General features: G+C 41.5%; 1 long non-coding RNA gene across 1 annotated transcript; it reads left to right on the top strand.

Annotated features, from left to right (window-relative positions):
- Positions 1-10,504: 10,504 nt before the first annotated feature.
- On the top strand, positions 10,505-27,343 carry LOC308200786. Its single transcript, XR_013955812.1, has 3 exons — positions 10,505-11,072; positions 21,687-21,794; positions 22,230-27,343. It is a non-coding gene; the product is annotated as an uncharacterized lncRNA (long non-coding RNA).
- Positions 27,344-27,974: the final 631 nt, after the last annotated feature.

Here is a 27,974-nt window from a genome sequence, read left to right as displayed (position 1 = left end):
CCTCATGACTGCACAGCAGCTCAAACACTGCTACAATTGATCAGGAAAGCAGCTTTAAAACCTCAGTCTAAGGCTTTTCTAATTATCTTAAAATAATCATTTAACCGCTTGAAATGAATACAGCCACAAAGCAAACCTTCCAGCCCGCTCACTGCACACTAACAGACACAGACTAATGACCCTAGAGACCAAACCAGCTCTTCTGATGCAGCATCAGCTGCTCTCCAAGACTAAAGTGACGTGTCCTCTGCTCTCCACGTGCTCCGCAGACCGGGAATGAAGCCACATCACTTCTAACGCAATCCCGAAAATGACACCTGTTCTGCACACACGCCACACAGGCACTTTGAGAGCCAGTCCCTCGCAGCTATACAATCAAAGATCAGTTTTCAATGAAATATTACTTACTTGAATCAATGTTGTCTTGATTCTTTGTGAAGGGTGCAGCAGGCATAAAATGCGATATTGATTTCTGAGATGTAGCCTGGTCTTCTCTTCATGGCCATTTCAAAAAATGCAAAGTATTTCTTTTCTTTCACACCAGAAATCACGTCACCTTTACAAACTGGAGGTCGAGGCCCTTTTATGTTACCTCATATTTATCTCCTGTCCTTTTTTTCTCATCCTGCTCTCTTCATCTTGCAGTTTTTCTTTCTCCTCCTTGAGTTTTTATTGCCTCTTCGGCTCTCCTCTTAGCTCCTGTTCTAATTTCTGCCTTTTCCCCTGCTCTCCTGAGTGCTTTTAGATTCTGATCTAATTTCTCATGTCTTCTCCCAGTGCTGCTCTCTCTCCTTTCTATCTTTCTGACCCTCACCTGTTCTCCTTTCTGCGTCTCTGACTCCAACTCTGCGGCTCCCCGTACGAGGCACTGGCTCTGGATTTTCCTTCTTGTCGTTTCCCACATTGCTCTTGGGCTGTTTTTAGCAGTCATTTCAATAAAGTTTTCCCTCTTGTACATATAAATACAACGCCCCAGCCTCGCATAATAATACATCTTTTTTCTAGGTTGCCTCCCATCTCCATGATTCACATGTGTGTCTTTTTAATGAAAACTGTAGAAACAACCAGGAACAAGGCTCCCTAAATTGATAATCTGTTACTGTCATCCTCCCATGATAGACAAGGGTTACTTTTTTTTTTTTTTTTTTTTCCTGAAGCCAGTGTGAATTTAAGTCTATCCCACTGGTTTGGTTTAATTAATTTAGGAGCTAAAGAGGGGTCCAGATCAGAAATCATAATCCTGAAACTGTCTCTCAGTACTCCACAGCATGCAATAGGTAAGAATTAATATATTTTCCAGTTATATTTCAGAGCAGTATTTTATATAGGAAAACTACAATTTCCTGAAATACACCGCTGGATAGGTCACTGAAATTAATATTTTAACTATGAAAAGTGCCACAGAGGCTTGAGCAACAGTTAAGGATATGTCTGATACTGCAGTACTGCTAAGGCCAACATTTCCTTGGTGCTCCGCATGGTCTCAGAGGAAGGTACATTTTATCCCAAATATCCAAATGATGTTACTAAGCAGCTCATCTGTTTTGCCAAGATTTGCAAACAGTTCTTGTGTAGTTTGTGAGATCTGAAAAGATCTTGGTACATAATGCCTACAAATATTCAGGCTGATGTGTTGACTGTCGTCCCACACCCTTTGGGCTGGTCGTATATATGGTAACAATTTGATACCATAATTGGATAAATTCAAAGCTTAGACTTAGGTCCGCATTACAAATACTTGTGGTTGCAAGCTTGAAATTCTCTTTCAATTACTTAGTGTTTTATTTACTTAAAACATACTCAGAAAATACCAGTAAACTTGTTCATTAAGGTCAACATAAAAAAAAAAAAGACTTGTATGCTGTGCTCTGTCAACAAGACTTTTTTTGATTAAAAAACAAGCAAACAAAAAAAGCAACATCTAATATAGTATTTTAAAAGTAAAAATAAATGTATATTTATTTACTTACATTTTCCCTAAATTAACATTAACTGATTGTCATTGTACTCATATTTAAGTTAAATTATTCTATCTATTTCTGTTTGTGTAATACTAATTTCAGAATGGTCCAAGGAGTTCTGACTTCTCGCTCTCTCTCTCTCTCTCACTATTTTATTTTCATGTCTCCCTCTAATAGCAAAAAGCAGTATTTTCTGCCAACTTACAGAAAAAAAACACCACACCATTATCTTTGTATTACTCAGACAGGGATAAGACTGTGGACATGAGTCTTCTGTGATGAGAAGAAGCCCTCTGGCATGCAGTAATCCGGGGTACCCCAGCTGGAGAGTCTGATCCAAAGCCTATTAAAAGTGCCATCCTGGGTCCGATTACTTTCAGCCTGGCTTTCATCCAGGAACATGCCCTTCTTCTGAACAGGAAATCAAATTTTGGAAACAAATAAGAAAAGGATGACAAATGACTGTAGCCTGTGCTAATTTCCATTTCATGGAAGTTCCATGGAAATCAATAGATCAGCTCCTAATCTCAGTAGCAAAACTTCAAATCTCATAGTTCTCCTGAATTTATCTGGTTTAACAGCTATGGGGCCTGATGAATTAGTTTATTTTTTTGTTTTACCAAATTACAGCAGTATTTATCCCGAATTAGTATATCCTGCAAGATAAAATGCAAAACCATGGCACAATGCACACACGTTTCTCTTGCAGAGCTGTTCGAAAAAATTTAAGAACTTTGAACACTTTAAAGCTATTAAATGGTCAGCTTTTGAGTTAAATATGTCTTTATACTGACACTGATCTCACAGGAATGCAACAGTCTGTACCATAAATCCCAGGCTAAACCTTCCTCTCTGTTGTTCCTTGATGTGCACGTCCAGTATACGATTTCCTGTGATAGGCTAGGTAACAACTCACCCAGCCCCATGTCACTAAACTGGAAGTTGTCTTCAGTAAGGTTTTGCTGAAAGCAATGTCACTTTCCAAAGAGTCTTCAATGGAAAATATTTTATTTCACTATAAATGCCTTGAAGGAAGAATTTAAATTCAGTAGAATCTAATATAACATGTCATTTTATATTCTAGCATTCCACTAGGCAGAGGTAACATAGTTCAGTGAAAGCACACTTTCTTCCCAACATGCTGCTGAGCTGAAACAGTGTGTGCATTTTATATATTTTCTCTTCTTTTTGGTCTTTAAAAGAATTTTTCAATTTATGAGCTTTAATTTTTCATAAATGTAACCACTTTTGCTTGGCAAATAGAGGGCTGAATGAAATTTGCTGCAAGTGCATTCCTAACTGAGTCAGAAGCAATTGAATAGCTCGGGAAAATAGTTTTTGGAGCTTTTGCTGCTTGGGCTAATTGCTGGGATTAGTCAAGATATATCAAGCCAAGATATATTGGTTTGATAGTAATGTGTATCTTAGACACCTGGAATTATTTCTATGCCTTGGTAGGTTACCTGAGAGATTTGAACCTAATACATACCTGTGAGCACCTTGAATTTAAGATAACATTGAAAATCAGTCCTGGTCTCAGGTACAAGTATACCCGAATCAGATGTTTCACATGTATTTAGTCAGAATAAAACCCCTGTATAAATACTTTATAGAGTGTTGTGTACAGTAATTAATAAATACAATTTTCTAAGAGCTTTCTGAACCTTGAATAAACATTACTTAAACAAACATATGCAAATTATTAATAGAAACTGTAATATCTCTCTATCTATTATTCTTATTTGGCCCTAACTATTTTGATATCAGAAGATTAGAAGAACAGAACTGGTTGGCCTTGCCAAATAGGAAAATTAAATACTCCAAAGAATAGAGGAAATAATTTTAAGACTGAAGCCCCACACGAATCAAGGAATAAAAAATCTTGGACTGCCCAAACCTTGTTGTTTAACTTCTAGTGGTGTAATCTGTTTCTCCCACTAGCTGTGAGATATCCTTGTGTGACTGCAGTGGTGTTTTATGTATGTGAACCAACCTTGCAATATAAGGTGACAAACAAAAAAGATGGAAAAATATATAAAATGGGGAAAAAAAAAAAAGTCTGCTTGCTACCTCAGGCTTTAAAACTCTTCTTACACACTTCGGCACGAAGTCTATTAAAGCAGAATATAGTGGAAATACAATATACAGCAATGAATGTCTCCAAACCAGCAATTTAGCGCTAAAGCTGAGGGCAGTTCTTATGCACCGACTTTTAATACCGAGACGATTTGTGGTCTCACAAAGTTCCTGCCTTGGGCAAGAATTGTGCTGTGCTCTAATAGGTCTAGTTTGTTGACTGTCAGAATAATGGAGAAATTGGTAGCAGAGGGCCTGAGCGCTGTAAACAGCTGAGATAATTAGAAGGTCTGTCAGGAGGAGAATAAGGCTAAAGTAGTTTACGTTCTGTCATAGGGCGGAAAGCATTCATTCAGAAGGCTGCTGGATAATGCGGGATGCATTGCCTTACATCCTAGCAAGCTTGGTTGCAGGTGGGGAAAGAGTGCTTCTTGTCAACTTGGCTTCCTTTGCTGGCTTTCCCACTGCATGCTTGCAAGATTTTATATTTATTATTAATAAAATAATACTTCCTGCAAACAGAATGCTGACTTGCATTTTTAACCCACGCTGTGGGGCTAATAGGGAGCTTGGGGTTGGGTGAGGCAGCAGAGGGAGGTTGAGGAAACCATGAGAGCTGAAGGAAGCCCCTTGTGCAATGCAGATGCTAAAAGTGCCGTCTCCTGAGGAAGTCATCCAGCTGATGGAGGATGCTCCCGTATCAGTGAAGCAAAATTCCACAAGTTGTGAACACCAGAAATCTGGTGCTTTAGCCGAGAAACTAGACAACAGGAAACCTAGCAATCTAGAAATCGATGCCACTCAGTCATTTCAAGGCAATGGCTTGTCTCAGGGTGAAGAAAACCAAAGCTTTCAGTGCTGAAGTGTGGTTTTGGTACTTAGTTTAGGGCCTGACTTTCGGGAAAATGAAGGTTAGCTGTCACCTGCATTGCAAATCCTGTTAAGGGTTTGGAAACTAGGTAGGCAAAAGGCAATTGCTTGAAATCCCTGGTATTTCAGAAATATGGAATTAGTGTGCATATTCAGGAATCAGTAAGGTTTGGAGTTATGTTAAGGTTAAGGTATGTTAATGCTTAATAACAAGCAAATATTAATAAGGTTTGACTTGTAGAGAAACAGGGTGGGAGAGGTGGACCAGGGACATGGCCAAGAGACCTTTGTCTTTCTCACTCTACCATTAACAGCAGTCACACATTAACTCAGCCTCCGCCTCAGTGAAGGAGGCGGCCTGCCTCATGAGCTGGGCTGGGGGATGTCTAGGTGTCAGATGATTTGAAGTTGTCTTTTACACATGCTGCCATTGCTTACACAGCACAGGGCCTACCTGTTGAAAACATTCTTGCATGCTGGTTTTACTTGATACGAGTCTCTCTGAGGGCTCCCCACATTTTCCTGGATCTGTGGAAAAGACACTCAGGCCAGGACTGGGTGTTTTGGACACCACAGAAGGGGTAGGCCAAAACCACCTCAGTGAAGAATCAAGGAGCCTACTTCCACTCAGATATTTACTGACACACTTCAATAAGGCAATATTTGTCAACATTTGGCCTTTCTTCCCCTCCAACACCAACATCCCTTCTGCCCTCCTGTGTTTTGGCCTAAGCGGCTGACCAGCCCTTTACCTCAGCTTCCACCCCTGCCTCCTTCTGTCCTTCTGAGCACCTGAATGGCTGTTGCTTTAATAATTCGGTTGTCTTCCTGACAGGACCAGAGGAGTCTTTTTTAAGCTCCTGCAACAGCAGGCAGCAGACAGTGCATGATTGCACTGGGACTTGAGAGCAAACTCCAGCTCGCTGTCAGTGGCTGTGTGCCAGACAGCTCAGCCTGCCGAGAGCAAAACCTTGCAAGCGGCTGAGCATTTAAAAGGGAGACTGTCAACATCCGTCTGAGCAGCAGCGAGCGGGGGGATCACCACAGAAAAAGGGAGAATGTCTGAAAATTGAGGTGTATGGGGACAGGTGGCGTAAAAGGGCTAATTATCTTCCTATTCCCCTCGCATTGCCTATTACAGACCACCAAAAATAGCATCTACTTAAGGACTTTTTTTCCCTTCTCCCTGTTAAGTTAAATGGACGTCCCACCTGTCATTGGGTGAAGTGGAATCACTCATGGAAGCTGGAGCTGGCCAGAAGCCACCTCCTGACAGCGAGAGGCAGGTCTGAACAACAAAGTTTGGATCAAGATCTGAACTTCTCTCACATCCAAATGTGCTTGGATCCAGGACGTTGGCTGACACCCATCTCTGCTACATCTATACCGTGATTATGTGTGAATGGCCCTATTGCTTCACACTGCACTCGGTGTAATCACTTCCATTTGGGCATCATTCTGCAAGAAAATCTGCTGTCATGATGGCCGATGTGCGATGCTGTGCTGGATGAAGATTCCTTCCTAACCCTTACAAGACATCAGTTTTCACCTGGAAACAGACTCGTTGAGCTTTACTGATGACAACTTCCATATTTACAGTTCTCATTATTAAGTCAATTTTAACTCCAGGTTTAAATGGGGGATCCTTTCCCAAATGGGTATCAAAATATGATCCACTTGACAGCCTGTGCGTACATGCAGTGGGCCTGATTCTGATTCTTCCTTCTTTCACATCTGCTTCATGCCTTTGCAACCCCATTGACTTCAGTGGAATTGTTTCTGATAGGGATTTGATGAATTCCATATTTTCCTGTGTATCACCCACAGATTATCTATAAAAACTGAGATTCATCAGCAGTGCAGTTTATACACAGATGTAAGTAATGTGAGGGGAAGTTTACTCTGGGGCCCCCTCTTTCCCAGTAGCCCTATTGCCTCTAATGCCTCTCTCGTTTTCTTACTTTCCCCAGTATCCCCCTTCTTCATATTTCTCCCTACTTTGGGTTCTGCCCAACCCTGATCAACTCTGATTTTGGGTGGCTCGTGAGAAACTACCTGAGGATGTATTTTCAAGAGTCACTATTTTTTAAGGAACACCAGTTTTTAAAGCTACCCAATGTATGCAAAAAACATAGTAACCAATATATATATTTTTTTCTGTTTGTTGTTTGAAAAGTAGTAGCAAAAGAAATTGGTTGGGTCAGCCTGAAGGGAAATTTCAGTTTTCTGGATGGAATTAAAACTGGAGGGGGAAAAAAAAAAAAAAAAGAAAAGAAAAGAAAAGAAAAGACCTGTTAGATGAAATGTTTCATTTACTTGTCAGGTATTCTTCTTTAAAACTTTTAAAATGTAATTAAGTTTGGCTAAATTTGTTCTAAAAATGTCATTCTGAAATAAAAAAATGAAATGATTTGTTTCAAGAACTTTAAAGTAAAACTCTGACTTTTTCATTCCATGCTTCCCAACAAGACATTCTCTGTTTAACATGTATTCCATGAATATGTTTCTCAGGAAAAATAATGCCTTTAAAATCTACTTTTGATTAACATGAGGAAAGAGGTGAATGAGATCCTGCTTACTTGAGGAATCATTTGCTCACCCTTAAGGTGTGAAAAGTGAACAGAGGTGAAGGCCAATAAAATCTGTAATAATTTTTGGCACTTAAGCTCTTTTTGGAAGTCACGTACACAGCTGTGATGAACTACAGATAATGTCACGTAGCTAACCCAAAGTCATATAGCAAATCACTGGCAGAACCAGCAGAACAAGTATACTGTGTTCAATTCCTTGCATTACATAACAACCACAAGAAAATTGTTTTATATAAAAATGTGTAGATAGTCCATAACCAAAACTATCATTTTCACTTCATATTGTGGTCTTTCCAATACTTCTTTTAAGTGAAGACTGCACGCAACAATCATGGTTGGATGCTCTCTGTTGAACTTGTACCAAAAATGTGGTCTCATTTCTTAAGAAAAGTATCTGCTAAGTTTTGACCTCACAAACACTTCAGCTACTGTCAGAAGAAAAATGTAATAAATAGTGCTATAGGAAGAAAACAAAATGATTATCCTGCAACCTAGTAAGCAATTACAAAGGGCAAATTGCTTGTACCCTCTGTAATTTTTTGCCATTAGGTAATTAACATCAGAAGTATTAACGATCATTTTAACAAATTACTATATAATTATAATGTGTTTCTTCATTTAGCTATACATACTGTACAAACCCTTCTAAGATTTGTGTATTAATTGAAAATGCATTATTTATTTGCTGAGCTGAGTAACAACCCACACTGGTAACTAAACCTATTAAAGAAATGCTGGGCTGATTGTAACTAGCTGTCAATCTATGGTTACCAGAGCAATTCTTAGTGGATGCGAGTGTCACTGGCCAAACTCAAATTAAGGATCAAATGAAAAACTGTAATAGGTCACAATACTCACTGGGATCGCAGACCTAGAAATGTCACATCTCTGACTCGTGTTAACTTCATCTGGAAAGAAAGCTAAGAGTGGAACAAAGGAGCTCATGAGTTTACAGGGCCAGCACATGCTGGTGGCAATGCTGCTTCTTAGATTAATTAATTTCATAACATTTCCATAATACAGTTTTACTTAGTGTACTTTTCATAATCTAATTTTAGTTGAATTGCTTTGCACAATCTGCTCAAAATGTGTTTACGATTCAGAATTGTTAGAGTCCCCTTTTCATTTTGTGCTTTGCTGCCTTTTTAAAATCTGCCTAAATTGGTGAAATAAATTAGGGGAATGCTGCCAAAAGCATCTTTTTGTACTATCCTAACATTCAAACTAATTCACTTGGGCCAGGTTTACAGCACTTCCCATGAATCCTCTCCTGGAGGTGTGTGGACAGGAGGGTGGATGGAAGAGTGAACTTCAGGGGGATGCTGCAGATTTTTCTGTGGGAAGAGAGTTTTGGATGGGGGGCTGGGAAGCTGATTCCAAATTACCCATTTCCAATTTGGGAACAGATATGGCCCATGTGACCTAAGCATCTTGTCAAGACAGCTTGAATTTGAAATTGTGAATATGCATGTGATGAGCTACAGACCCAAAATGATTCACACAATGATATGGCAGATCTTTCTGAATAGATTGAAATTCACCCTTGGGCAAAAGGCCGAGAGAAAGCTCTCAAACCTTGGCTCATGTGAGATATAAGAAGCTCCATGGCTTCTCTATAACCACCTTGGACAGGATCAGTTGTACATACAACATACACATTTGAAAAAATCCAAGATCCCCTTCTGACAATTCATGAAGAGGGAAATGGATTGGAATAAATTACTCATTACAGTGCTACTCAGCTTTGGCAACAAATCCACAGGTTAAGGGAGAAGGGGAGCTATCCTAGCTGTAATGGCGTGTTATGGCCATTTTCAGTTCTGTAGGTGTTAGCTTTCTGACTAGCTGATAATATGACGTTGATGATCTTGAAGGTCTTTTCCAGCCTAGAGGATTCTATGATTTTATAACATCCAGCCACTTAGTTCATTATTGAGGGCTTCCTGCAGGACTCTTCCTCTCAAGAACCCCTGTTCCTCACAGGACTCTGGATCCTAACTTTTTTTCCCTGCTGCTTTCATTTTCAGATGCTTGAATAGCTATGATGACACCTTACAAAGTTGCTATTGCATTCGTAATATTAGTATTAATCACACGTTCCTTGATACTGTAATTGAATAGTTTTTACGCAGATGATATTAACTGATAAAATATGGCATCCTCATGAGAAAACATTACCTTGAAATATTAGCGTTATAATATGTTAATTTCTATGGAGGATACGACCACAGATATATGAGGAGATGTAAATTTCCCAGCACTTCTGCTGACAATTTCCATGTCAACATAATTCTTAGGAATTCGTACTCACTATTTTGTGATGACTTATATGATGATGTATAACAACTTAAGGGGGTTTTAAAATGCAGTATTTTGACTAATGCAGTTTAGTAAATAGCATGCAGGACTGCTTCTTCCTTTCAATTCTGGGAAGGCTGACGCTAGCCCTTGGTACCATCAGGAAGTCAGTGACCTGAATGCCAAATGCCTAAGAGTGTGTTCAGGATGCTTTGGGCACATTGCAGCTGTGCATTAAGAGGAAGAGAAAAGGTTGTAGTGGGAGGCAGCAACATCCCTACCCAAGTATTACAAATTGAGGGCAGTACTGAAGAAAAAAAAAAAAAAAAAAAAGGAGAGGAAAAAAAATAGGTGGTTTAAAGGAAGTTCTGCACGTCTTGCAAAGCTGTTGGAAACCAAACTTCAGGTTGAAATTCATGACCAGGACAGCATTGTCCTGTCATTTTATCCCATCCGTAGACTGTTAATTCTGATCTTTTGATTTTTTTATGCTGTGGGGTGGAGGCATCCCAGACAAAATTTGGGTCTGGTTGTGTGTGTGTTAGCACGCACTGAAATGAACTGTGTCAGGGCCCACACTAACCCTTATCTCTGGAGGCAAAACCCAAGCTCCACAGCATACTGCCCCATGTCTTGCTGTTAGTGCTTGTGAATAGTTTGCACCAACACAACCCTGCTGGCCTTGCTGGCTTCTGACTTATGCTGGTGCTCTTAGTGTTTCCCTTGGGAAAACAACCTGGAATAAGGAGACAAAACCAGAGCCTGGGATAAGCAAGGGGCATCCTGAAGACAGAGAAGATGGCAGCAATTGGAGTTCTGCATCCAGAAGCAGACAACTAACCAGGCCGTCTCTCCTGGGCTAATCTGAATTAATTGGTGCTATTGGTGCCTTTGATACCCAAATGCAGACCCCCGGGGGTGGGAGTTCTCATGAAACAAGTGGCCACTTGGGAGAGCCGTCCCAGGCCCAATCATGTCATGGGCTCATTTGTCTCCCACAGTAATTCACTACTCACTTCAGTCACTTTAAATGTAAAACAGCTGCTGCTGCTTAGCCCTCTTTTAAGGTACCCACCAGCAGCTTTAAACCAATCCTGAATGGGGCCCATCCCATAATAGTCTCCCACACAGTGGTCATTTGGAAACAATTAACCCTTGATTCAAGATCCTCTTAAAGAATCCTTTTCCAAGCTCTACTCTTTTCCATTGCAGCCTGTTGTGTTGTTGCCTCTCCCCTTGGATGGGAACAGCTTTATCCTTCAGGAGCAACATCCATGTATGTATACGGAACTGTGGCGGGGGGGTGCATAGAGCTGCCAGGTTTATTGTATGGATTTTGCTCCCCTTAGCCATCCTCACCAAAGAAGCTTGAAGCTACCAAATCAGAACAGAGTGGTGCTTTGTCCAAAAAAAAAAAAAATATTTCCTTTTTCCCTTCTCCCCCTGCAGTACCTGGGGGTCTCATTCACTTCACACATGTTTGGCACTGCTGCTACCCCTTGCCTCGCTTGGTCTCCAGTGATATGATGAACTTGAGATTAATCTGTTTTAAAGAGAAGCATCTGGCTTTGAGCTAATAAAATATCAATTTGTAACAGGGAGGAAAAGGCTCAGCGAGAGGTCTCCATGCTCGGGGCTTTGAGACCCAATCTGACTTGGGAGTTCAATGCCACTTGTGAATTTTAGGCTGTTCTCTGAGCAATTCAAAAACTTTTTTTTTTTTCTATGCACCGGTCTTGAATTTCTCCAAAGTGCTGCGGTTTCGGATGAGTGGCTTTTTCCCCTGATGGGGTATCACCCTGTTCCAAATCCTGTGGGGCATCCCCCCCGCCTTCCCCTTCCCATCGTGGCTCTGTGGCCAGATGTGGTGACCCCTTGCTGGGATGTTAAACTGGCAACACCCTTGATCCAGGCAGACAGACACTCAATAGCCAACTTCTGGAAAACCTCCCCCTGCACTGGACAGCTCTGACACAAACCAGCTGAAGACATTGCAATGCCAGAAAGTGTTACAGCTGGACCGCCTGACAGATTGGCAGCACGCACGCTGATTTGGGGACCGTATTTGGGGGCCTGCAAAGTGCTCACTGTCCAGGCACTGAGCCACTAATCACAGTTTACATTAGGCAATCAGATACTTTTCCACTACTGAATGATCTGCTCTTCCCAACCCCCCCTTTTTTTTCACCTTATGGGACCCTGTGCGTGTATATACAGTACCTACCCTCTGTGCTTCACATCTGCACTGTGTTTTAAGCTGTATTTAATACACAGCTACTTGCCTTGGCTCCGGCAGTGACAAGGTGCCCGAATTGCTTCTGCCCTCTTTCCTACTCCCCAGCCTGATGTCTGCCTGTTTCTGTGCTGAACCACTTGGTTAACTTAAGCTGGGGTGGGGGGATCTACTTATGGACAAACCCCTGGGCAAAAAGAAAGGCTGGATGTGTTATGGCACTCTATGGGAGTGGGGTTTCTGTCAGCCTATAGAATCTGATGAGTGGTTTTAAATAAAATTCCAGAGATCAGATCTTCACTGAAAACAATAGATTTCTAGAATAATTTGTCTAGCATGCTGCCCTTAATCACTTTTACAAAGGAGTGTTTCATTAGGAATGAATCTATGTCAGCCCCATATGTCAGCTCTGATTTCTGTGTTGGCCCAGACATGATGCTGTAGATCTATGTTCGTGTAAGATAAGTTTGCCGTGGCTGGCTGTCTAATGAATATGGCCTCATTTACAATAAGGAGGGCTCAGGCCTGGCTACAACCCAGAGTTTCTATTCCAAAGAAATGCTGACATTTTGGAAAACCTGGGTCTCTGTTAGAATGAGTAGCTGAAATTTTGATATTTTCCAAGCCAAAAAAGGTGCTCTGAAAAATGTGTGCTGTATTAAAACATTAAATAACAGTTAGGTGCCAATTTAAGAAAAATATATAAACACAGAACATGAAAATTCAAATTTTAATATAAACATTGCACTGAAATTAACAGAAATGTTTTGATGTTGGCGAAATGAGATATCATAACTTCTTCTCACCAATGTTTTTCTGCCATAGCTGATCTATTCCTATGAAAACGTTTTGATTTTAATGAATCTGTATGTTTTCCACCGCATAATTATTTTGTCAAAAAAGGAAAAACAAATCACACCATGTAAGACGGCCCCAGACTTGTCCTGCCAAACAGAGTGTTGGGCAATTGGCCTAACTGATCTCTACCTTCACTTGTGCAGGGTCAGCCCCTGAGGTTCAAGCAGAGTAGGAAGAATATTTTCAAGTTTTAACAAATGTGAAACCGCACATCTTGGGGTTAACATTGCAGTCTTTACTTTTCCTCCCAGTCCTTGCAACCAAATAGATCTTTGCCAATTATGGCTTGATTTCCCCATCTGAAAAGTGGGAATACCGCTGTTTGCTCACTTTCTTAAGGTCTGTGCCTAGGTAAAGCACTCATAAGCACCAATTAACCGTATTACCCAATTCCTGCGTGTAAACTCAGGGCTGATGTGAAGAAATGAGCACACACAGTGTTGTGCAGATAGAAAACGGGGGGTTATTTTCAGCCCAGATTGCAGTTTCACGGTTCCTGGGGCAGAGCTGAAGCTTGCAAGACTGTTTATTTTCTTCCCTGGAGAACCCGGAATGCGACAATCAACAAACCACCCCCATGACAAAATGTGAGAGGAAAAGGACATTTATTAGGTAAATATAGTGTAAAAGTCCAGCAAGGCACTGCATGCATGCACACACACTGAGGGTCTGAGTGAGCATGGAGGGGACTTGGGAAAGGTATTATACATTCAGGCATCTTCAAAGTACTGCTAATAAAATTAAGTGTTGAAACATAAATGTTTTAATTTTAGTGCAAATGCTCCAAGCAATAGCCCATTCTGCACCTTTCCTTCCCACCCCCAGCCTAGACTAATCCATTTAGAGACAAATTTACATTTTATTTCTCCAAACCCTGTTAGCATTAATAGAAAGGTCAGCACTGAAAAGGCAGCTTCAGAAGTGCCAGTGCGCTGTGCTCTGTGGCCAGACGAGGGCACGTGGGTCTCTCACCCACTGAGTCTGACAAGAATTTGTAATTTAAGAGGAAAGTCCTCTTCTCCAGACATCCCCATGGCTTACGGAGATGATCAGGCCACCCTCTGGACACTAAGTGGGGCTTCTTGATATCAGACGGGAAGAGGAGGAAGAAATCTCTTGGTGAAAAGCCACTGATGCTGTTGAAAAAACTGTGGACAATATTCAGTGGCTTTTAAAGAAAGACAAAACAAAACAAACCATTCTGTTTGGGAATGATTTGGCTCCAACAGTGCCTTGAGTGTCCCTTTTTGATAGATTAGTTGGGCTGCAAGTAAGAGTTTCAGCACCTCTTGGCCCATCGCTGGCTTCTGGTGGAGTCAGAAATCTCCTTCAGGAGTATCCCCGCTGCTGAGTGATGATTGCAGAGCCGTGAAGAGAAAATTCTTCTGGTTTCAGAAGTGCAAAATGTTTGTATGAGAACTGTATGAACTTGATGTGGTTTGTGGTTTGGTTCCAACTGAGAACCCTGCCTTGGGAAAAGCTTAATAACCCGGAGTAATCCCATTGAATGTACTGGGCCTTCTTATGTGTATAAAATTACTTACGTGCTAATTTTTCAGAGGATCAGAGCCAAGGATCTTGACCATGCATGCTGGACATCTAATTGACTCACGGCTTTGTGTCTAAATCATGTGAATTTCATCTCAAGTTTCAAACAGATGTTTGGTCTGAAATGCAGAGTCTTAAAAAGGAATGAAGTCAGCTTCATCTCCTGGATCAAGATCCTGTGAAATTCCTATTTCTGTATAATCACAAAGCAGACGCCAGGGGAAAGCTGAATGCTCCAAATTAACGTCACTCCTCCAGGCAAACTGCATCATGCGTTGCATTGATTTTTTTTTCCCTTATACATTGTAGGGTCCTACTACTTCTACTGCCGTTAGTATTACTATAATCCAAATCTAAAAAGCCAAAAAAATCTCAAAAAATAACAATTAAGACCCAAAGAAGCTCTCAAGCTACTTTGGACTCAGCTGTCTAATTCAAGGATAAACTGATAGAGCAGGTGGACATGCCAAATGTCATTAAGTTTGCCAGAGCCCAGCCCCGAGGAACACAAAGGTGAGAAGTATATTCCCCAACAAATGACCCCTGACCGGGAGCTCCCTGCTACCAGTCCCCCTCGCTTTTAAATTAAACCAGTAAGCCTACTTGAGTGTCTAGCTTGAGTGTTTCATTTGATTCCACTCCAGGGGAAACACAGCCTCTCAATTAAGCATTTAGAGTTTCACATGTGAAACCGAGGCACAGAGGCTCCTGGAGCTCACATGGAGAACTGAGGCAGGAGATCTGAGTTCAGCTGCTGCCTCCCCTATATGGCATGGTTGAACTGTTTCACCCTGTGCCTCTGTTTCCTTCTCTTATAAGCTTACATGCCTGAAAATCACTTTCAAAAAATTCCATGTAGAAATACGTGTGTTGTGTGTCTCGTTTGTACATTTCCCCAGTGTTTCTGTATCTTCTTGTGTTCTCAGGATTGTATTAATGATCTTCACTTGACTCCCTTTTCAATGTGCTCAAAGAGAAACCCATAAATAAAGAATCGATAGGAAAGCCCAGATGTTTCTCCATAGGTGAGGGCTGAAGGAATGCCATAGCTTTCATACCGTCACATAGGCAGACATTTGGAAGATTAGGGACTGCTGAATGCATCACTGGGGATCAGCACAAAGTTATTTGCAGTTGTTTCTGTAATTGCGTTGCTCAGGGAGAAAATTCACAGTATGTCTTGCTGCCTGCCCGCCTCCTGAACATGCACCCTGCCACCTGTGTGCAGTGCTGGGGTAGTGTTAATGCCCTGTGCTGTGCTAGAAGCCATATAAATTAATTGACTGGCTAAACACCTGCTCTCTGTGTTTGTTTCCTTTTTTTTTTTCCTTTTTTTCTTGCATTTCTCTAACTAGACTAGCATTTCCTTCCTTCTTTCCCCAAAAATTGGGTAAGTTGACACCAAACAAAGAGCTTTGTTTTCTCAGCATATCAAGGGGTGCAATTCCTTGAATGTCAATGGCTGGGGTTTGCATTAGTGGTAGATAAATCTCATAAACCATTGGGTAGGAGTCCTTAATTTGATTAGGGAGACAGGTCCTTTGGTGCTGAGCCAACATGATCAGAACTTCCTCAGTTTTTAAAATGTTTAAAATTTTGGACAGGAAATCTCAAGAAATATAGATTTTCTTTGGAGATCCCAGCTAGTTGCTATTTTCCTTTGGGCAGGCCACAGGAAGGCAGCTGTCTTATAGATGTTTTTGCTCCTTGTTTTGTCTAAAGTTAATTGAGCCCAAGTCCCCAGTAGTGAGGTACCTGACCGTTTGTTTTATTGACCGAATCTGCACAGTATGGGCCAAGACTTCTGCTCGTGTAGGTCTGTTCAGCTCTACAGAAGCCAATGGGGCCACAATAAACATAGAAACTCTGGGTTGTGAATGTGTCCCCTAACACTCACTACAGCTCTCAAAGTATGGCCCAAAACTAGGAACGAGCTGTTTTTTAGGCACCGTTTTATTAGCTGGTTGTTAAAATCTTGCTTGGGAATTCGGAGGGGAGATCCTCGTGTTCTTAAGGTCAGGACGTATGGAAGTGTCTAGAGGACTTCTTTCTGATAGAGGCATGGGTTGCTCTTTGTTGTAACTGAAGCACATAGATGTTGCTTTACATCTAATTTAGATCAGATGGGGAGGGGGAAGGAGCAGCCCTCAGCAGTTAATTCCAGACAAGGTGATTTTTGATTCACTAAACCCAAACATATATATTTTAGTTTAATAGTGACCTACCCTTTGTAAACATGTGCACAGAAGACTGTGGGTTCCCCCTGATGACATCTGAGTGGGGATAATGTGGCAGTAGAGAAATAAATAAAACCAGACACCCAGCAGTGAGGAAGACATCAAATTAAAACTCCTTAAAGAAATGTCTCACTTCCCATTTGCTAAATCACTCATTCTGTAAATGTCTTTGCTGTTGGTGCTACCACATATAATGTGATCAATAGCATTATTCTCTAGTGTTCCCCCAATTGACTGGTTGAAGAAGATGCTGGCTAGGAGAGAAAGGGGGTGGGATGTGGAGCGAGGGGGCTGGGAGGAGGAAACTGTACTTGATCCTTATGGAAGTCAGTTAAAATTAATTGGAAAAAGCTTTTAAAGACCTAAGATGAAGACCAAATGTATCTCAGACCTGCGGCCTCATCCCCGACACTGAATGCGAAGGTCATTGCAAAGCTGTAGATTTATGCGGAAGGCTTGGGTGATGGAAAATGAGACAAAAGCATTTGGATTTTATTATTCCATTTACTCTGACCCTGGGCCATAAAGGGTTTGGAGAGCCTGTTTTATGTATTCAGCTGGTTGCCACACTGACAAGCATTTGGAGCCACTTAAATAAACCACCCCAACCCACAGCTGCAACAACACCATATCAAATACAGGTTAGAGTTGAAATGTAGAGCCAGCAGCACAGCGTCTCCAGCAGGTGCATGCAGAGTGTTTTTTAACCCCCTTGGTTTTGGAATAGTTCCCTTATTTATCTATTGGCTTTGATTTAAAGACCATTTAATCACTGATATAGATTCCACGTTAAAGTGCATGCACACACAGTCATAGACACATGTACTGGCCGAGCAAGCCACTTTCTTCTGATCCTCCTGTTTCCTGATTTTTCTAGGGACTAGTACGAAGATTGAAAACCTCATGTTCTGGGCCAAAGATGGGCAATTCTTTCCTGCTGGCCCCTTCCCCAGGCTGCTCTATACACCCTCTGAATCCCTCACATTCCTGGCAGGCACTACTGCTTCGAAGCAATGAAAGAGGGGAAAGAGTAATGTATTGAGGAGGGGGAGCGGGAGTAAGAGTTTTGCTTAGAAAGAGGGGAAAATAGAGCATGTGTTTGGACTGATGACAGCAAAACTAGGTATCCAGGCGTGCTGGGAAAAGGGAAAAAGGCAGACAGTCAACCACACATCCACTCGCTCAGAAATCAGTGGGAAACCTAATATCAAATTTCTTAATGTGTCTTGCGTGCTGTATGTGTAATGTGCTGGGTTGTGTGGACATGTTGAGACTCTGCAACGGGCTATAGGATGTATATGAAGGTGGAGAGTTAAGCTTAAGTAATCCACAGACATTCAGATTTTCTAAAAGGTCTCTTTCACCCTGTCTGCCCCTCTTTTGTTCCAATTTTCCATTAATTTTGTGTGATTGCTCAAACTCTTGCTTTCAAATAGCAATATCACCACTGCGGATGCAAGTTCTGGTGAAAACTGCTACGTTTGCTCACACAAGCCAAGCTGCTCATTTATTAGATTTAAGGAAAGCAATTCACCTTTAAATAGGGATCACAACTATTCAGGGCAAAGCATTTAATAGCCAAGAGAGTTTAAAAAAATGGCAAAAGAGTATGTCAAATACATTTGAGTAACAAAGCAATTCCAGTCTCCTCTCAATATCCCACTAGCTCGAGAAGGAGGCTAATTTATGTGCTGTGAATTTTGCGCTCAGCCCTCTTCCTAGAGGCTATTCTTTCAGAAGAGAGTTGAAACACGTGATGGCTGAGATGAAATGTTGGAAGAGATTGCATTGCACTAGTCTGTATTTTCTAATCCTGGCTAGATAAGCAGGGAACAATTGCTTGTAGGACTTTTATTTCCAAAATTCACTTTTTCTATAGTTTATTTTCCTTCATAGCACATTTCCATGGGGATCAAACTGAATTCTTTTAACCAGCACCTCTAGTCATGCAGTGTTAAGAATATTACAACAAAAGCTGGAGTGGCCAGCACATCTTGCAATTTTTTAATTTATTCTTATTTTGTGTTACTCATATTTAATTTTGAGTGCTAGGCACTGCCTAATCTACATAATAATCTAGAATAAAATAGAGCCTGATAATGTTCAACAAAATTCAAGGGCTCTTTTCCATTTAAGCGCCTCTCATGAGAGTGAAAGGACAATAATATAATTTCTCACTTTCATAAAGAAATAGAATGCAGTCAGACCCATCTTAGCCTCGAAGATACTTTTGCATGACAGACAGCTGTCCTTAGCAGTAGGTGCAGCCCCAAACTGGAAATCCCAGCCCATATGCTCTCCTGCACTTGGATCGCTAGGCTGAAACTGCTTGGTTAAATCAACAGGGATACTTAAGAGCCTGAAACCTGCCTTTATTTTTGGTGCTAGTGACATGGACGCAAAAGGTGAGGATGTTCTTACATGGCCCTCAGCTACCTGTATCACAGCTGTCCACGCCCAAGGTAGTCACCCTTCAATGAACAGCAGCGGGGCACTAGGGCTCATCCTGAAGCAGTCAAAGCAGATGAATTGTGCGCGAGAAATGCCCTTGCTCTCCACAGACTACAGTGGAGTACAAGCATGGTGAGAGCAGATGCAGAAATCTACCCTAAAGACAAGTGAAGTTACACGAGGCAAATCCCAGGCATGGTCACCTTTATCAGCTCTCTGCCACGGCAAAGTCCTTGTCTCTCCTGCTCTCTGCCTAGAGCAGGCAAGTTTTGTCTCTTGATTTCTGAAATGCTCTCATTTAATTAATGTCACTGGGCTCAGCTTAGAACTATGTGAGTGAAATATAATTGTGTGGGCTAAGAAAAGAGTTGAAGGAGATGAACTGAAGGTCTATCCTGGCCTTACATGCAAAGAAACTGAATCTGAGCCAAATGTTGTGCGTAGCTGTTAGCCGTAACATAATCTGAATGAACTCTTGATCCAAACCATTCGAAGGAGTCCGAAACCCAGGGCTCATCTTTTTATTCAGTCATTATTGATGTAGTCTCAATATTCCTACATCTGGAAATGAATTGAAAACAATTCTTATTTACTTACACATGATAATTAATCTTCCTGGACTGGGAGGAACTGATACATTAAGTGTTTCACTGGGGAGAGTCCTTTGTGCTTTACAGATATTTAAGATTAGACCTGGGTGGAAACTGGAGTTTTTTATATAGTATTTTTTTTTCCAAATGTTTGCTGCAAAATCATCTGACAAACAAAAATATATAATCTTGAGCAAAAACTGCTCCAAACTAAATCATTGTTGGATTGGAGCCTTTCTCACTGAAATATTGAAAACTTTCTATTTAAATCAAGTAGCTGCTGCATAAGACTGTGTAAATCCAACCTTCAGTAAGATAATGTTGTGTACATTTATGTAATGCTAGCAATAGTTAGGACAATTTGCCAAGGTTAATAACTATATAGGCAGAGCTGTGATACCAGCTGCTAGAGAAAGAGAACTGGAAAACTTCACTTCTTCTTTGGTTGTTAAAACTTGAAATATTCCATAAGACCCTTGCATGGTCCAAAGTAAAGAACGATTAGGTCAGGCAAAATGATAACCAAATGTGGCTGGTTTCTAGCATCCACGATAGTTCCTTTCTGTCTAGCCTAATCCCCTTTCAACTACACTAATAGGAAATTGTTGGTATGTAACAAAACTGGCAAACCCATACTGTGTGCCTTCAGCCAAATATTGCTGAGTTTTAAGTGTGATACCCATAATGGTCACAGAAACAAGTGAGAAAGACAGGAAGAACAAGCCAAGTCCAGCAATTGCCACACCGTTGCATGGAAAACTGGGGTCATTTGGCTCATAGAACTGCTGTTTGTCCGCTGTTACATGAGTCATGAAGCAAGGCAGCACAAGAACATCATACTGGTCTGTTTTATACAAAAGAGAAAGAAAGAAACATATAATAACCACATGTATAGTGATTCCTGCTGATCAGTGACTTTCCCTGAAATTGGGACAGTTGCATTTTAATTGACTTTTTCCCCTACAGCACTGCATTGGGAAATCAACTCTGATATACTTGTAGCAAGGTGGAAAACAGTTGAACTCTTGTCAGATTTCTGTGGAGATCAGATGGTATTTATTTGCTGTCGTGCTCTCTTGGGCTAGATTCAAACTCAGGTTCTACAGATTACAGGGAAAATCTTTGGAGCCTCAGATGGATTTTATGCTGACTAAATTTAGAAATATTAGCAATTAAACCTGAAGCCAGGTTCCTTTTTCTTGGCATTCCTATGAAATGTTGCATTAAAGAGAGAACAGGGTGAAAATAAGAGCTGGTGGACTAAGGAGAAGGATAAAAGATTCATGAATATTTCTGCTAATAAAAAGTGCTGAGCTTGGCCTATTTGATTCATGGGGTTATATTATGCATTATTTTTGAGTATTCAGATGACCTCCAGGAATTTGTAAAGCTTTCATAAAAGTAGAGAATACATTGATATTTTAACTGAAAGTATGCTTTTAAAGAGCACCTATCATGTTCAGACACAACTTAATTCCAATTCTAGAGAAAATATTGTTCTGTGCAGTACTAAAAACATAGGCTGTATTAATGGAGTAGATACATTTCTTTGTTCTTTCCTAAGAGAAAGTGCATCCACTTCATTTGTTTTGATGATGTTCGCTATTTATTGTCCATCATTTATTAAAAAAAAAAATATATTAGTTGTAGGCATCCAAGCAGAAGGCAGAAGCAATACCACAGAGCTGGGTAGGCAGCCACATCACTGACTCAACCAATAACCACAGCCAAAATGGTTTTGAATGCTCCATCACCTGCATATTATTTCTGCCAAATTTTCATGAGTATTTCTGAATAACAAAAGCATTAGTAGAAAATCAGACTCTGTTTTCAAGCTGTTGTGCAGTGAAAATAAAAAGGGAAAAAAATCATCACAAATATTACTGGAAAAAAAAAAAAAGAATGCAAGGAAGGGGAAATCCCGGCCCAGTTGCATGTCATGCAACTTCATGAAATACTTTTACTGTTTTCAGGTCCTCTGGCAAATGCAGGCTCTGAACAAAACCCAGCCCTGTCAAGCAAACTGCTTCCTAACTGCAAGCATGGCGACCATTCCTGCAAACAAAGGGAGAAGAAAATATGTAAATTTAAACAAATTCACAGTTCTTTTTCTTCAGAAAAAAAAAGCTTTCATGTTATTTGAAATAGCCAGACTGCTAGAGTAATGTTCTTACATATAAATGGAAATCCTTTTTGATATTTACACTACTGATTTCTGCACTTTCTTTAATCTCTGCTTTCAAATTAATAGACAATAACATCAGATTCCTTCCTTGGCTCACTCAGCACTTGTGCATATTTACCCAAGTGTCTAGAGTGGAGATTGTACACATATCTCTAATCCACCTGCCTATGTTAGTTAAAAGCCCAGATAAAATCAGCAGCACTTAAATCTTAACCTTTTAAGTCTGAAATGTTTTTAAAGTCTGGGCTCATGGCAACTCCACTGGAGAAGGGGGGAGAGGTGGAAGTTGAATGTAAAACATTTCACAGCTTGAACTATTGTTTCTTTCCAGGGCAAACTGAGCTCAGGAGTCCCACAAGAGTGTTACTCTGAGAACATTAGTGGTGCTGACCAGCTCGTAAAGCTCGCCGTCGTGTTGAGTGCTCCTAGCCTCTGAGAGTCAACTTCATTTTCCATCCCGGCAATATACTGCTCCTGAAAACCTTAGCAAGCAAAAGAGAAGCAGAGGGAGAGCGAGCTGTGATATCTGGCGCTCTCCATCCCTGTTTTTGCCTTTTGTTTCAGTGTTTGGCTCCGGACCCTGTAGAGGCCACTGAGTGATTTAACACCTGGATGGCCCCAGGACAGCATTGCTGCTCTAACAGCATGTTGTGCTCCCTTCTTCCTTAAACAGTGTCAAGTCTCTTGTTGGCTTCCCATAGGAGCCGGGCCTGGGCGAACAGATGCACCTATTCCTTGGAGAATGAATAGTTTGTTTATGTAGAAGAGATGAATGGGGCAGTAAGGCCGGCTAGGTCAGTTATTTAGCATGAAAAAAGCCATCAGGATCGCCCTGCGGTACTGCTCAAGGAAGTGTGGAGCATACAAAGGTGTACACACATCCTCCAAGCCAGCCCTCCTTGGGGAGCACTTTAATTAGGAAGGAGGGCAAATGACCGGGGAGGCCGTGTGTGGAGGCATGGGGACAGGCGGTGACAGGGCCTCACGGCTGCCCAAGCAGAGCACCACGATCTGTGGGTGTCCACTGGGCATTGTCTCCACCCGTGACATTTCTCCCCAGACCCCCTGCTCAGCACCCAAGCATTAAGGTTTATTTTTTTATTGCTTTTTCTTGTTTTCTCCCAAGCTGATACTGGGGGAAAGGGCTAGCTGGGAACAAGGATGGGGAAAGTATGTGTGCATCTTTCTTTTTGCGCGTCTCTTTTTCTCTCAATCTACCCTCAACAAGGGTGCCTATAGAATATAGCATAATGCTGTATTGTTTGGTTAGGGATTTAATTTCACTCCATCACAGGCTACCATCGGAGCCCCTGTCATTGCAATTTGTCACACTTTTTTGTGCGCTATATCTCACTGAAGTCACATCTTCTCCTCAGCCTGTTGCATAATCTCCTGGTCTGGAACAAAGCTCTCCAACATAATGAAAGAGGTGAAATCAGGAAAGGGAAAGTCAACGGTGACCGTTATCACTATAGAACTCGCTCCCACTGGCTCTGCAGGTTCAGTCACACCATGCAAAGCAGAGTAAGAAGGACATGCTGTGTTTTTTTTTTTTTTTTTTTTTTTTAAGCCCGTTTATTGAACCTACAGGCAGCACCATTGGCTGCTGAGATATGTAATCCTATTCCCTCCCGCAGACCACCAGCCATAAAGAGGCTGCGGGATGTCCCACTGGCCCACCAGGGAGTTGAGAGCCTCCAAAATAGATATCACAGGGAAAGAAGTGGAGAAATCAGTTTGCTTTAAAGGAAAGGATTGACTCGTGTCTCAGCCTAAACCCACAATAACGTTGTGCTTAGAAAAAATACCCTAAACAGTCAGAAAGAAGATAGAATAGGTGCACTTTAAAGGAAAAATGAACATCTGCCAAAATAAGCAGGATTTTGTTTTCTATAGGAGAGTGGTCAAGGACTCTGTTATGTATTCAAGGCTGAATTTCAAGATGTAAGCTGACTGTTTAGAGCTCCGGGGGGATCATATGGTGGTTCATGAAGCTGCCCATGTGCTCGGGACTCCACACCTTGCTGCGCTGATCCAGCCAGGACTTCAGGGTCTGCCTTGCATTGCTCCTGGGGCACTACAACAATGTCTTAATGTTCTCGCTTGATGAAAAAATTAGAAACTTTGATTTATTTGTGATTCACTTACCATGACATCAACATAAAGAGCATGTTGATGCTGTAAAGGCAATGATAGTAGAGAAATCATCTTCATAAATTCCTATGTGGACTTTTCACATCCTGTGGAAGGGTAGGGAGTGGCCTGAGACAGATAGCTAATTCACAGGACAATAGTATTTTTGTTCTTCATTCACATTGTCGCAACTCTGCCTGCTCAGAACTTGTGAAAAAATCTGTCCGCTCTTCCTCCGGGGCTGATTTATCGATGTGGGCTCCCAGGTTTGAACTATCTGGGAAAACACTTTACCAGGCTCACAAGCAAAACACACGGATTTGTGCTTGCAGCTTACCAGATCTGGCAGCAGAATTCTTTAGAAAACGTGTTTGGAGGGTTTCTTAAGAAATGTAAATAGTGTCCTCTATAAGGAATTTCAATTTCTCCAAGAGGAACAAAAGAAAAGAAAAATCTGAAGCCCTAAATGTTTGTGGCCTTGGATGAACTCTTATATTCTAATTTCTGCTAAAGGCTATTTTTTTTTCAATAGAAAAACCGCATTTCATCTGAAAGTTTGCACTAAAAAGTCCCCAATTTTTGATCAGTTGTGAACACCACCCTTTCACATTAAATAAAGAGAAAGTATAAGGTATTCACAAGACATGTATCAATTTGACATCAGTGTAACATTTCTTAAGTGGCTCATTCAGGAGTGAAGTCCATGACTAACAGGCAAATGGCAGTGAGATACAAGGAAAGATGGTTTTACAAAGGAGAGCAATAAGAAAGGAAAATGTTACACTGTTTGCACCGTGTGTTTTATAAGGAAGATCAGGATAACAATGAGTCACTATGGAAAGGATTTATTGGGCTACGGAGCTAAAAGTCTGTAAAGATTAAAATTCTGATGGGGTTTGGATGTGGAATTGTTTCTGAGTTTAGTTTTTATCCAGCACACTGTCCAAGTTATTAATCCCCTTGTGTTTTCTAAGCTGGGTAACTCGTCGATATGCTCTCTGGGCCAATTTCAGGCATGCCGGCCCACAGGCTGGTGTAATATTTCTTCAGGCGAATCACTGGGTGGTCTTGTCTTGTCTTGTGAAGAGTGAGAAGCAGATAGCAGGAGACTTTCAAGATTGCTGTTGCAGGCATCAGTCTCTGAGTGGAAAATAATCCACCTGGAAGGATGCTGCTTTTTCAGAGAGGGGCGGCCAGCGCTGCGATCAGGAGATAAGTTACGCTCGGAGATGTTTGCAGTGAAGGTGCAATTTGTCAGTGAGAGGCAGGGCTGGCGATTCAGCTCTCTGGTGTCTGTTAGCATCTGCCACTCGCATCCACTTGCAGCTTCTCTGGAATCGCTGAGCACTGGAAAGCGGCACACTTCACTGCCGCGCGAGAGCAGGTGACTGGCATCAGCCCTCAGTTAACCCTCCTGACAAAGCCCAGAGACGTGTTGACTAGCTGCAGAAGGTGTCTAGTGTCCAGCTTTCCTCGGTGATGGCCGTATGATCGTTTGCAGCGTAGGACGCAAAGGGAGCCCAAGTGGGACAACCCCACGTGAAAATACAGTAGGCAGGGAAGCGTGTTGCGATAGTCTCGGCTCCACAGCTGCTATCTACCATGTTTTCCTCACATCGCCGATGCTGAGATGCTCTTAGAGGAAGGAGATATGGCTTGAAAGGGAAGCAAAGAGTCCAGTTGGGACAGTTTGTTCCTACAGGCAGCATTTACCTCCTGTGAATGCTGTCAGAGAAGGCAAGATGCCAGTGGACAATAACGTCTGCAGGGAGGAGCAGGGACCTGGGGCTTTGCATGTGGCTGTGTGGAAGCCAGCAGAGTCCCTCCGTGCTAATCCCTTGGTGTCTCTGAACTGCTGAGGAGGCCGATTGCAGGTCTTTCCCTGAGTACAAGTGCTTCAGGTCAGATTCACTGTAGCTGGAGGTTTTTGCAAGTATGTTTCCCCCTGGTGTGTTGTATGCCAGGAGACAATATCTTGTTTCCTGGAGAAGAACTTGATATTATCACTAAGAAATAGATTTAACAGAGGAATCTGGTGAATTTGTCACCGCCCTGCACAGTTCCTCTGGTTTTGCTTTTGTTACAGCAGCTTACATAGGGTAAGGAAATAGGGTGGAACTAGGATCCTTTCTGTTTTGTTGTTGTTAAAAACCTTTTTGCAAAGAAAGGGATCAGAATGTTCACAGCTCAAGCTTGACTTGGATAAGGCAGCCTTGTGTCTGAATTTATCCAAATTATCCGTACTACTGTCAGGACAATGAGTCATGAGATTTACAACACTTCTATTTCTTGTCCCAGCTGGAACTACCGCTAGAACATTTTTGTGTGCTGGTCCGGCATTCTCAGCTCTGGTCCCATCTGGAGTGAGTAAGATGCACCTGAGTGGGAAACACTTAGCTGAACATTTCAAAACAATGAGGCACAACATTAGAGACTGAGATCTAAAGGTTCATGTTATCAGGCCTAGGCTTGAGAACAATTTTGTGTTTGCTCCAATAAAGGCAGGTGCTGGACTACCAGGATAGAGGCACCAGAGATGTATCTGCTGCCTTAAGGCTCAAAGGACAGAGGAAACTTCATTAAGTTTTGTATGAGAATGAGCACATGCCTAAACACCTTTATTGCTTATCCTTGTTTTTGGTGTGGCTTGTACAAAAATTGTATGGATCTTCAGCAAAAAATTTGCTGAGCAAGTGAAAATATCTTGAATGGAGTTTTGTTTAAAGGACACCCTTCATGAAACAGAGTGAGGAAAACTACTGCCAGTCAGTGTATCTTTGCAATGCTGTAATCTGTTGCTATTTCTAGATGTTTTATGTAATGATGAGGATTTACGCGAGATTTTTCTCAGGAGCTCGGCTGGGTCCTAATGGCACTAAATTCCTATCATTGGGTTTCAGGACACAGACTCCCACTCTGCAAGCTGATGTGACCAAGGCAAATCACATCTGATCAAGTTTTCTGTAGTTCTTCAGCAAGTTCTTACAAGTGCTTAAGCAGGTTAAGTGCCCAAATCCCACTACTTTAGTTTTGAAAAGCTGGCCTTTAGTCTCTCTAGTACATATGTTCATAGATATTTATGATCCCAACTACCTCTCACAATTTCCCCCTCTGTGCCCTCAGCAAAAGATGGAGAATAGCACTACCTTATCTGCCAGAGATATTGGGGGGATAAGTACATTAAAGATTCCTCAGAAGTCACTTGGGCTGTTTCATCTCACAGGTGTATTTACATGGCTTGATTCTCTTCCCATGAACTCATTTGAAATAAATAGAAATGCAGTGGTAATATAGCTGGTGTCACCAAAGAATTACTCTTATAATGTCATATCCTGCTCAGAGGCTGCATGGGTGCAGAACCCAAGTGTCCTTCTTTGGAGAGGGCTTGTTTCAGTTAAACAAGGGTTGAGGTACGTATAAGATGGAAGCCTTCCTTCCTACTCTCTCGCCGTGGCTGTGGGGGCGAAATGAAGCTTTTGCAGAAGCATTTCTAGTTCTATATAGCCACCAGCTGAAATATCAGAATTAATCTGGTATTCATTCCTATTACCTACCCCTTTATTTCTGAGGCAAAATGAGCGCAAACACTTTGGTTCAGAAAGATAGGAATTTACACTCCAGCAAATAGCTGAGCATTAATGACATTCAGCCTATATGGAAGCATATATCTTATAGGAAACTGCATTGGTTATGCTTGAGAAATCTTTCTAGGACAGTCATTGCCCTGAGACTTATGCATCTGCATAAAGTCTACTACATTAGAAACTGAACAGAATGGCCCGTCTCTCCCACGGTCTTAAGTTAGCACTTTTCCTTTTGTCTGGGGCACCCTTTTCTAAACTTGAAATCCAATTGGCCAACAATCAAAGCCAATTAGCACGTGAGGAAAATAAACCGCAGACCCCACTTCTATGTATTTCATGGGCTGTTAGAAAGCCTAGTT

The sequence above is a fragment of the Anser brachyrhynchus genome, assembly GCF_964034855.1.
Source record: "Anser brachyrhynchus genome assembly, chromosome: 11".
Lineage (NCBI taxonomy): Eukaryota > Metazoa > Chordata > Aves > Anseriformes > Anatidae > Anser > Anser brachyrhynchus.
The sequence above is the reverse complement of the archived record's forward strand: the minus strand, read 5'-3'. Positions and strand labels throughout refer to the sequence as shown.